Source organism: Triticum dicoccoides, chromosome 2A (genome assembly GCF_002162155.2).
Source record: "Triticum dicoccoides isolate Atlit2015 ecotype Zavitan chromosome 2A, WEW_v2.0, whole genome shotgun sequence".
In the NCBI taxonomy this organism is placed as follows: domain Eukaryota; kingdom Viridiplantae; phylum Streptophyta; class Magnoliopsida; order Poales; family Poaceae; genus Triticum; species Triticum dicoccoides.
The window spans coordinates 554,526,729-554,536,800 of NC_041382.1; positions in this window are offsets into that span (position 1 = coordinate 554,526,729).

A 10,072-nucleotide genomic window follows, 5' to 3' on the forward strand; every position below is an offset into this window, starting at 1 on the left:
TTTGAAGCTTTTGCAAGAAGACATACTGCAAGTTGTGGTCCTGCTGAGAAATCTACCACGTATAAATCACCTTTCCGATACCCTTCAAACACTAGAGATTTGTCAGATTCCATTAGCACCAGGCAACGATATTTTCCAAACATTACAATCATATTCAAATCGCAAAGCATTGAGACAGACATTAAGTTGAAGCCAAGGGATTCAACAAGCATGACTTTATCCATGTGTTGATCCTTTGAGATTGCAACTCTACCTAGACCCAATACCTTACTTTTACCAGTGTCAGCAAATGTGATGTGGCTCTTGTCGGATGGACGTAATGTTGAGTCCATAAGAAGGCTTCTTCTACCAGTCATGTGATTTGTACACCCACTGTCAATAATCCATTCTGAAGACTTTGAAGTCGCTGGTGTCGTACCCTACAGTACAGTTAGGGGGATAGGCTTCACGAAGAGAATTGTGAAGCATAAACATTTGACGAACCAGTGGGTTATGAAAACTTAGATCCAGATTAGGACTAATAGGGAGAGTAGCATGCGATTCAGGAACGAAGTACATAATGATGCCATTCGGGCATTTTATCTTGCGCCCTACAGGATTTTTAAGGTCCCCAGCAATAGCATCAGAAGATTTTGTTTTTTTGCTGGAGACCTTTCCCTGCAAAAGAGAGTTAAGCTTTCTTAACCACCCACATCTTCAAGGGTGGCTTAGAAGCAATAAGTCTAAGTGTAGCATCTGAGAATTTTGGCTTTGAAGCCTTAGCAAACAGTCTAGCAGGTGGACAATAATACTCATAGGAATAAGCAGAATAATTTTTGGTCACATGAATACGGTTCGATGAACCGCTCTCATATTCATATGCCTGAGTATAGTTTCCCTGCAAAACATTTGCGTTAGTGTGACTCAGTTGAGTCCTCTGTTTGTATGAAGCCATTGGACCGTATGAAGCCTTTGGTCTGAGATTTGTCTTCTTCAAGTGAGGTGTCATGAAGACATTCACAGGAAGATTTTCCAGACACTTTTTGGAAACCCAGATCTTCTTCATAGGCGGTCCATTCCTGCAGTTAGTACCAATGTACCTGGCAAACACTTCACCATTCTGATTTTTAAACATTTTATAGTTTGCATCAAAGGATTCATCAATGATAATGGGGTTAGCACAAGTGAAGCCAGATAAGTTGGATGGATCTGCTGAAAGTTCCTTTGCAGCAACCCATGTGGTTTTGGGGTACTGCTCAGGTTTCCAGTAAGTGCCATCTGCATTGATTTTCCTCACAAATCCAACACCCTCTTTCCTAGGGTTTCGGTTCAGGATCTGCTTCTTGAGGACATCACATAATGTCTGATGTCCTTTAAGACTTTTGTACATCCCTGTTTCAAGCAATGTCTTCAACATAGCATTCTCATCAGCAATAGCAGTGGTATCCTCAGCAGAGGGGTTAGTTACCACGTCAACAGTTGAAGATATTGCAACAGCAGTAGCAGTGGAACATTCAGCAACAGAATTAGCATTATCACGCTCAATGCATTTAAGACATGGTGGTTCAAATCCTTCCTGAGCGGGACTGATCTGTTCGGAGCAAAGTGACTCGTTTTCCTTTTGAAGATCTTCATGAGCCACCCTCAATTTCTCAAGTTCTTGCTTCCTTTGAAGATAATCATAAGAAAGCTTTTCATGAGTTGTTGAGAGAGTATCATGATGATCTTCAAGTTCCTGATACTTAACGTGAAGGTTTTTTATGTCTTCAATTAAGGATTCAGATCGAGTCATTTCAGCACCCAACAGATCATCGCTTCTGTCTAACAGTTTTTGAATATGTTCCATAGCTTTCTGTTGTTCAGTTGCAATTTTAGCAAGTGTTTTGTAGCTAGGTTTTGAATCACATTCAGAGTCATCGTCACTAGATGTTTGATAGCGAGTAGTGCGTGTGTTTACCTTGGCACCGCGTGCCATGAAGCAGTAGGTAGGAGTGGAGTCGTTCTTGTCATTTGCGTCGGTGTCGGTGATGCAGTCATTGTCTTCAGTGTTGAAGATAGACTTGGCGACATATGCTGTAGCCAGACTCGCAATGCCAGAATCAGACTCCTCCTCAGACTCCACCTCTGCCTCCTCAGATGCGGACTCCTCCTCTGAATCCATCTCCTTTCCAACAAACGCATGTGCCTTGCCAGATGAGCTCTTCTTGTGTGATGAAGACTTTGATGAAGACTTGGAAGAAGACTTTGAGTATTTCTTCTTCTTCTTGTCGTCAGAATCATATTCCTTGCTCTTCTTCTTCCTTCTGTTCTCATTGTCCCACTGTGGACACTCAGAGATGAAGTGTCCAGTTTTCTTGCACTTGTGACATGTTTTCTTCTTGTAGTCATGAGCAGAAGCTTCATCATTCCTTGAGCTTGATCGTGAAGATTTTCTGAAGCCTTTCTTCTTGGTGAATTTTTGGAACTTCTTCACTAGCATTGCAAGTTCTCTTCCAATGTCTTCAGAATCATGAGAACTGCAGTCAGATTCTTCTTCAGATGAGGAGACAGCTTTTGCCTTCAAGGCGCGAGTTCGCCCATATTTTGGACCGTAGATATCTCTTTTCTCAGAAAGCTGAAACTCATGTGTGTTGAGCCTCTCAAGTATGTCAGACAGATCGAGTGTCTTGAAATCAGGACGTTCTTGAATCATCAGGGCCAGGATGTCAAACGAACTATCAAGTGATCTCAGCAGCGTCTTGACGATTTAATGTTTGGTGATTTCAGTGGCGCCGAGGGCTTGAAGCTCATTTGTGATGTCAGTGAGTCGGTCAAATGTGTGCTCGACATTCTCATTGTCATTTTGCTTGAAGCGGTTGAAGAGATTGCGAAGAACACTGATTCTTTGATCTCTCTGGGTTGAGACGCCTTCATTGACCTTGGAGAGCCAGTCCCAGACCAGCTTGGATGTCTTCAAGGCACTCACACGGCCATATTGTCCTTTTGTCAGATGACCACAGATGATATTTTTGGCAGTAGAGTCCAGTTGAGTGAACTTCTTGACATCAGCAGCAGTGACACCTTCTCCAGCCTTGGGAACGCCGTTCTCGACGACATACCATAGGTCGACGTCAATGGCTTCAAGATGCATTCGCATCTTATTCTTCCAGTAGGGATATTCAGTTCCATCAAAGACGGGGCACGCAACGAACACTTTGATTATCCTTGCAGTCGACATAGCTAAAACTCCAGGTGGTTAAATCGAATCACACAGAACAAGGGAGCACCTTGCTCTGATACCAATTGAAAGTGCGTTATATTGACTAGAGGGGGGGGTGAATAGGCGATTTTTAAGAAAGTCTTCAAAACTTGGGAGTTATGAAGACAAACAGTGAAGATTATGCCTATTACTATGCAGCGGAAGTTAGATTACACTAGGCCAGCCATGGTCATGTATTCAATAGAGTGAAAGCACAGTGACAAACAGCTTCAGTGTAATAAGGATCAAGTAGGAAGAAGTTATGAAGCCAAACAGATCATGCATTCACGTTGTGAAGACAAATGATAAAGCAAGCATGCAATGACTTCACAATGAGTAACAGCAAGAGAAGGAAGTGAAGATGAAACCAATGACTCGTTGAAGACAATGATATGTTGGACCAGTTCCAGTTGCTGTGACAACTGTACGTCTGGTTGGAGCGGCTAGGTATTTAAACCTTAGGACACACAGTCCCGGACACCCAGTCCTGAACACACAGTTCAGGACACCAAGTCATCACCGTATTCTCCTTGAGCTAAGGTCACTTAGTCCTCGCCCAATCACTCTGGTAAGTCTTCAAGGTAGACTCCCAAACCTTCACAGACTTCGTTCACTGGCAATCCACAATGTCTCTTGGATGCTCTGAACGCGACGCCTAACCGTCTGGAGGATTCACAGTCCTCAGGTGTAATAAGTCTTCAGATCACACAGACAAGAAGACTCAAGTGATGCCCAATTTACTCTGGCTCTGGGTGGTTAGGGCTTTTCTCCTCACTAGGAATTTTCTCTCAAAGGCTTCGAGGTGGGTTGCTCTCAAACGACAAAAGCCGTGCACTGAAATCTGAGCAGCCAACCGTTTATGGTTGTGGAGGTAGGCTATTTATAGCCACTTGGCAACCCGACCTGATTTGTCCGAAATGACCCTGGGTCACTAAGGAACTGACACGTGTCTCAACGGTCAGATTTCGAACTCTCATGGCAACTTTACTTGGGCTACAAGTAAAGCTGACTTGTCCGGCTCTGGACAAGATTCGCTCTCATTGTCTTCACTCGAAGACATAGGTTTTTGATTTAGGCATCACTACAGTCATTCTGACTGGTTCTCCTGGACCCCACTTAACAGTACGGTGGTTCCTATGACTCAACACAAAATAAAAAGAACTACGAAAGATCTAAGTCTTCGAGCTCCATAGGCTTCATAACGTGTCTTCTGTTGTCATAGTCTTCAATGTGAATATCTTCATATACTACCTTTGTCTTCAATGTCTTCATACATTTTTAGGGGTCATCTCTGGTAGTGAAACCGAATCAATGAGGGACTTCTACCTGTGTTTTCCTGCAATTCTCACAAACACATTAGTCCCTCAACTAGGTTTGTCGTCAATACTCCAAAACCAACTAGGGGTGGCACTAGATGCACTTACAGAACTGCTTGAAGATGCATTGAGAGGCTGGGGCTTGAGCCCCGCCCAGGATGCAGGTGATCGCGCGCGGCTCCTGGAAGCCCCCAGCCCCCTTGTCCTGATGGCGGTTCTCATTTCTCCTTGGCTGCGGCGGCAGCGGAGGGAGGCCTGCGTTGCCTTGCGGGCGATCCTCGCGAGGCTGATCCCTCCAGTCTCCCTCGCGAGGCGGGTCTTGCCAGCGATCCTCGCGAGGTCGATCGCGCCACCCTTGGCGCGGGGAGCGGTCTTCCCAGCGTCCTGCGTTCCTTCCCCCTCCTCGACCGTAGCCCCGGTCACCGCGGTCGGGGCGACGGCCGATCCTTCCTTCTCGCACGGCTCGGAGCTCTTGACATTCGTTGGTGTTGTGGGTGTGGAGGTCATGGTACACATAGTACCAACTGCCCTTGGAAGATTCGGGCTGATCTCTGCCCCGCTTGGTGTCTGGTTCTGCCGCGAGCACGGCAGCCCCCTTGCGCTTCACATCCTTGGCCTTGGGCTTCTTCTCTTCTGGGTCTGCGGCAGGCAGCTCGAGGAGGGAGAGACGCCCTTCCTCGGCCCTGGCACACTTGGTTGCCAAGTTGAACAACTCCAAGGAAGTGCACAGGTCTTCATGCATCGCCAGCTCCTCCTTCATCTTGACATCGCGCACGCCGTCGGAGAAGGCTGAGATGATGGCCTCCTCGGTCACCTTGGGAATCTTGAGGCGTGCGTTGTTGAAGCACTGGATGTACTTCTGCAGGGTCTCTCCGGGTTGTTGCTTGATGCGGCGCATGTCGCTCACGGCGGGTGGCCGGTCGCGAGTACCTTGGAAGTTGGCGATGAAGCGGGTGCGCATCTCGTCCCAGGAGGAGATCGTGCCTGGAGCCAGGTGCGGGCCCCGTCCTTGAGCGCCATGGGAAACCAGTTCGCCATGACCTTCTCGTCTCCGTTGGCAGCTTCGATGCCCAGCTCATAGAGCTGGAGGAACTCCGCAGGGTCGGCCGTGCCATCGTAACGAGGAGGCAGGTCTGGCTTGAACTTGCCGGGCCACGCGACGCTGCGTAGCTCGGTGGTGAAGGCACGGCAGCCTGTTGTGGCCACGGGAGGCCTTGGGTGACGGAGAGCTTGGTCTTGCATGTCCCCATGCGCTGCAGCTGGGAGCAGCGCGGGGTCTTGACGTGCGGGAGCAGGAGCATGGTCGCGACGTGCTGGAGCAGGGAGCGCCCGGGCAGCTTCTTGCGGGCGAGGGACTTCTTGGCAGCTCTGCTCTTGTCGCGCTGGCACCTGACGGAGCGGGTTCCGCCCAGGGGCCACGCGCCTTGGAGCCATGGTGCCTTCTTGAGGAGGAGGCGGCTGGGGCGCCCCCGGAGCTTCGTCGCCCGCGCGGGGCGGGGTGCGGTGCAGCGGAACGGACGGCGCAGGAGAGCCCCCTGCGGCGCGGACGAGCTCGGCGACGCAGTCGAGCCATTCTTCGTAGACGTCGTCGACGGGACGGTAGTGCAGGAGCTCGTCTGCCGCGATGAGCGCAGCTCGAGCCTCCATGGGTGCGCGGAGCGCGCGGGATGAAGAACCAGCTGGGGTGAACGAGGGAGTAGCGGTGCGGCCGTCTTGCCGCACGGACGGATGCTGAGACGACGCTTGCTGCTCGTCCACCGTCGGGCCGGTGGTGGCGTTGACGGCAGGTGACGGGGAACAGCGAGGACGCCCGCCGACAGGAGCCGTCGGGGCGACGCGGGAAGCGAGAGCGGCCCGGCGCTCGGTGCGGGCCCGACGAGCATCAGACATGGACGCGATGGTCGGAGGAGAACGGGGTGGTGGAAGACGAATTCCAGCGCACCCCTACCTGGCGCGCCAAATGTCGGATTTCGGGTTCCGGCAGACCCTTGAGGTTCGAACACTAGGGTGCGCACGGAGATTTCGCCTTCTACCTACCTGCACCCCTCCGCCTCGCTAAGATCTAAGCTATGGAAAGAACAGCACAAGAGACACAGGGTTTATACTGGTTCGGGCCACCGTTGTGGTGTAATACCCTACTCCAGTGTGTGGTGTGGTGGATTGCCTCTTGGGCTGATGATGATGAGCAATACAAGGAAGAACAGCCTCGCGAGGGTCTGTTCTTGGCTAAGGGGATGAACTGCTAGGAGGAGTTCAGTCACCCTTCTCTCTCTCTCTTCTCGATTCTCTCTCCGATTTCGATCCTAGCTAGTTTCTCTCTTGGCTTCTAGATTCTCCCTTCTTGATTCCGATCTCCTCTACCCTGTGGGTGGCTAGTCCTATTTATAGGCAAAGGCCCTGGGCCTCTTCCCAAATATTGAGCGGGAAGGGCGCCAACAATTGGCCATTTTGAAGGGGAACATCTGGTACACTTATCCTGACTAAAGTTGGTCCTTGCCTGCCAAAGGCTCTGGTGGTGACGCTGGCCTGGGCTCCACAATGACTTCCTCCCTGCCATTGGACTGGTCTTGGTCTCGTTGCACCGAAACGGGTGCCTTTGCTTGATGCTCTCGCCTGTGCTTGCTCCCTTTGCACCAAAGAGGAAAGGAGGACACTGCGCGGCTGGCGCCCGCCTGGCGCCTTTGGTCGTCATGGCTTGCGTCACGGGCACCTCGTGAGGTACCCCGCCTTGATCTCTCCGCCTCCTCGCGAGCCAGCTTGATGAGGCCGTGCCTGAGGAAGCTCCGTGTCGTCCGCCCCGCGAGGCTTGGCCCCTCGTGAGGGTCTTGGGTCTGTGTTCATGAAGATGGGCCGTGTTGGGCCCCCCTTTGAGCCACGCCACAGGCCGCGGGCAGGCAAGTCTGGGGACCCCCGTTCCCAGAACGCCGACAAAGATGAACTTCGACGAACTCATGGAAACCCTAATGGGATCTATGGGAAGAGAAAGGACTCACTGGAGTTGTTGAACAACGGAGGCGTGCGGACGAATTCTGGTCAGATCAGGTCGATGCAGCGGCCGTAGTTGAGGCAGAGGCGAAGGTCGACGGCGGCGGCGGAGCTCGGGTGCTGAGACGACGCGAGGTGGAAGACGAACGAAGAGGCAAGGGGGGAAAGTGAAAGAGACCCCTGGCCCTATTTATAAGATGAAAGGATAAGTGACATGTGCGGGAATCGAGGAGGTTAAAAAATGGATATGTGACGCCACAGATGCCTTGATTTTTGGAGGTTCGTTAAAAGAGAAGATATATTAAGATTTGAGATTTATGTAATATTAATGACAGGTGACGTCACGGCGGGTTACTACGATCTTAAAAGATGATGTCATGGCAGGTTATAGGATCTCGCAAGAATAAATGAAGAAGGATTTCTCTAAGTGTTGAAGATTGACATGAACAAGTTCAAATCAACCTGGGGCCTAATGTTGGGGATGTAACTATTGGGTATGACCCGCCCAGGAGGGGCTGGATTATACCAACGAGGGTTCATCAAGATAAAGCCCGTGAAGATGTGGAGATGGCGGTTCATGAAGCAGACTTGCTAAGGGATCGAAGCCCAAAGGCGACTTAAGGCCCATAGGTGTAAACCGCCATACATGTATGACTTGGATTGTAAGGCAAGTATAATTGGTCACCGAGCCGGACACATTGATGATGAGCCGGCCGGGACTCTGTGAGTCACTGGGCGTCAACCTGTGTATATAAAGGGATGACCCGACGACGGCTTACGAGAAGAAACAAGAGAGTCCAAAAGCTAGGTTAAGTGTATTCGCTCCCTGGTAATCGAAACCCAAGTAATACCACCTCAACTGGAGTAGGCTTTTACCTTCATAGCAAGGGGCCGAACCAGTATAAACTCATGTGTCCTTTGTCCCGTTTAACCCCTTCAAGCTAACCTAGTTGTGATGGCTCCACGACTAAGTCCTTCTGCTAGGACATCTGCCGTGACAATTCCATGACAATCACCGAGGAAGTTCCATGCTTCCGAGAGGGAAATCCCCAAGATTGAAGGGGAATCCAAATTTTCTTCGTTCTTTGCCCTAGAGTTTTTTTCTATGATGAACATACACCCTGCAAATCACCGTGTTCAAATTTGGCAATTTTCCGGGCTCATTTACCATATTTAGGGGATTGTGTGCATTTTCTAGGCATTTAGCGCATATAAATCCAATCCAGCTACAGGTGCACGGGTGTGATGTGAGGGACGTGGATTGTCGTTCGATCGCGGTGCATCCTACGGTGCACACGCGCAATCCGCGTGGCTGGGGTTCCGGCCAATCATAACACAACAAACAACAGGCTTAGCGCACACTGTTTCCGGAAGCGACGGAGATGAACCGTGTGCAATAATGAACGAGCAAAATTGTAAGGGAAGCCAAATTTCTATTATCGTTTGTCGTTGAGCTCTTGAATACCACCGCATTGTATGGCTGCCCAGCCCCTCCATCTCAGAGCTCTCTCCAGGCGTCGTCCATGGCACCGCGGCGCACAGTAACTGGTAAGGAAGTGATGTCATCCCGCCGCGCTGCATTCCTCGCCGCCCGCGACCGCACACATGGTAAGGAAGCGATGGCATCTCGCCGCGCCGAGTTCATCACAGCCGGCGGCCAGACCGTTACATAGGCGGACTTTGAGGCTGCCAAGGCCGAATGGGTGGTGGATCTAGAGGCGGCCAAAGCCGCATAGAAAGAGCGGAAAAGGCATAAAGTAGTCAAGAAAAGAGAGTCCCGCCGCCGCAAGAAAAAAGAGGCCGCACGCCGTGGTGAGGAGAGCTTGGCGGAGATTGAAGCACAGTGGGTTGCCGCCTACAAGGCCGGGAAGGAGAACGCCGGTGTCTGGCCAGCATGCCCTGATGGCAGCATGTGAGAAGTAGTTTAAGTTTGTAGTATTAGAGCAAATTACCAGTAGTACTTTAAGTTTGTAGTGTTAACGTACAATGTCGGTAAGAGCATCCTTTGAGAGCTTTGAGCGTTGATTAGCATGTGTGCCCATGTGCATTTTTTCCGTTAATCATTAGAAGATCACAAAACACACGGTTTCTATGCCGTACCCGTCTACGTTTTTTGCGTTAATAACCCATAAGTCAGTTACCTGTACGATGTTTCCTAATAAACCAGGCGTACCATTGACCGAAAAAATTAAGTACATGTGTACATTTTTTTGGAGACGGAATCTGCCAACTTTCTTTTTTCTCGCACATGAGTATTTTACGTGCTTCGTTTGCGTTGTGTGTTTCCCCCACCCAAGTTTCAAGTTTCGCACCGAAATTTTCATTAGGCGCGCGATTTCAGAATTTATTCCTCCAACCACATCCCCTTCCCCTCAGTATCCCCCCTCGCTCGTGCCTCTAGGGCATCTCAAACCGCCGCCGCCGCAACCACAGCTTCAACCACATCTATGTTCTGCTCAGATCCAGTCAGGTAACCCACCGATCTCTATCACATCCCCGGCCTGATTGCTTAAATGGCGCCTGCGAAACATCCTCATGCCTCCAAATCCCCCCC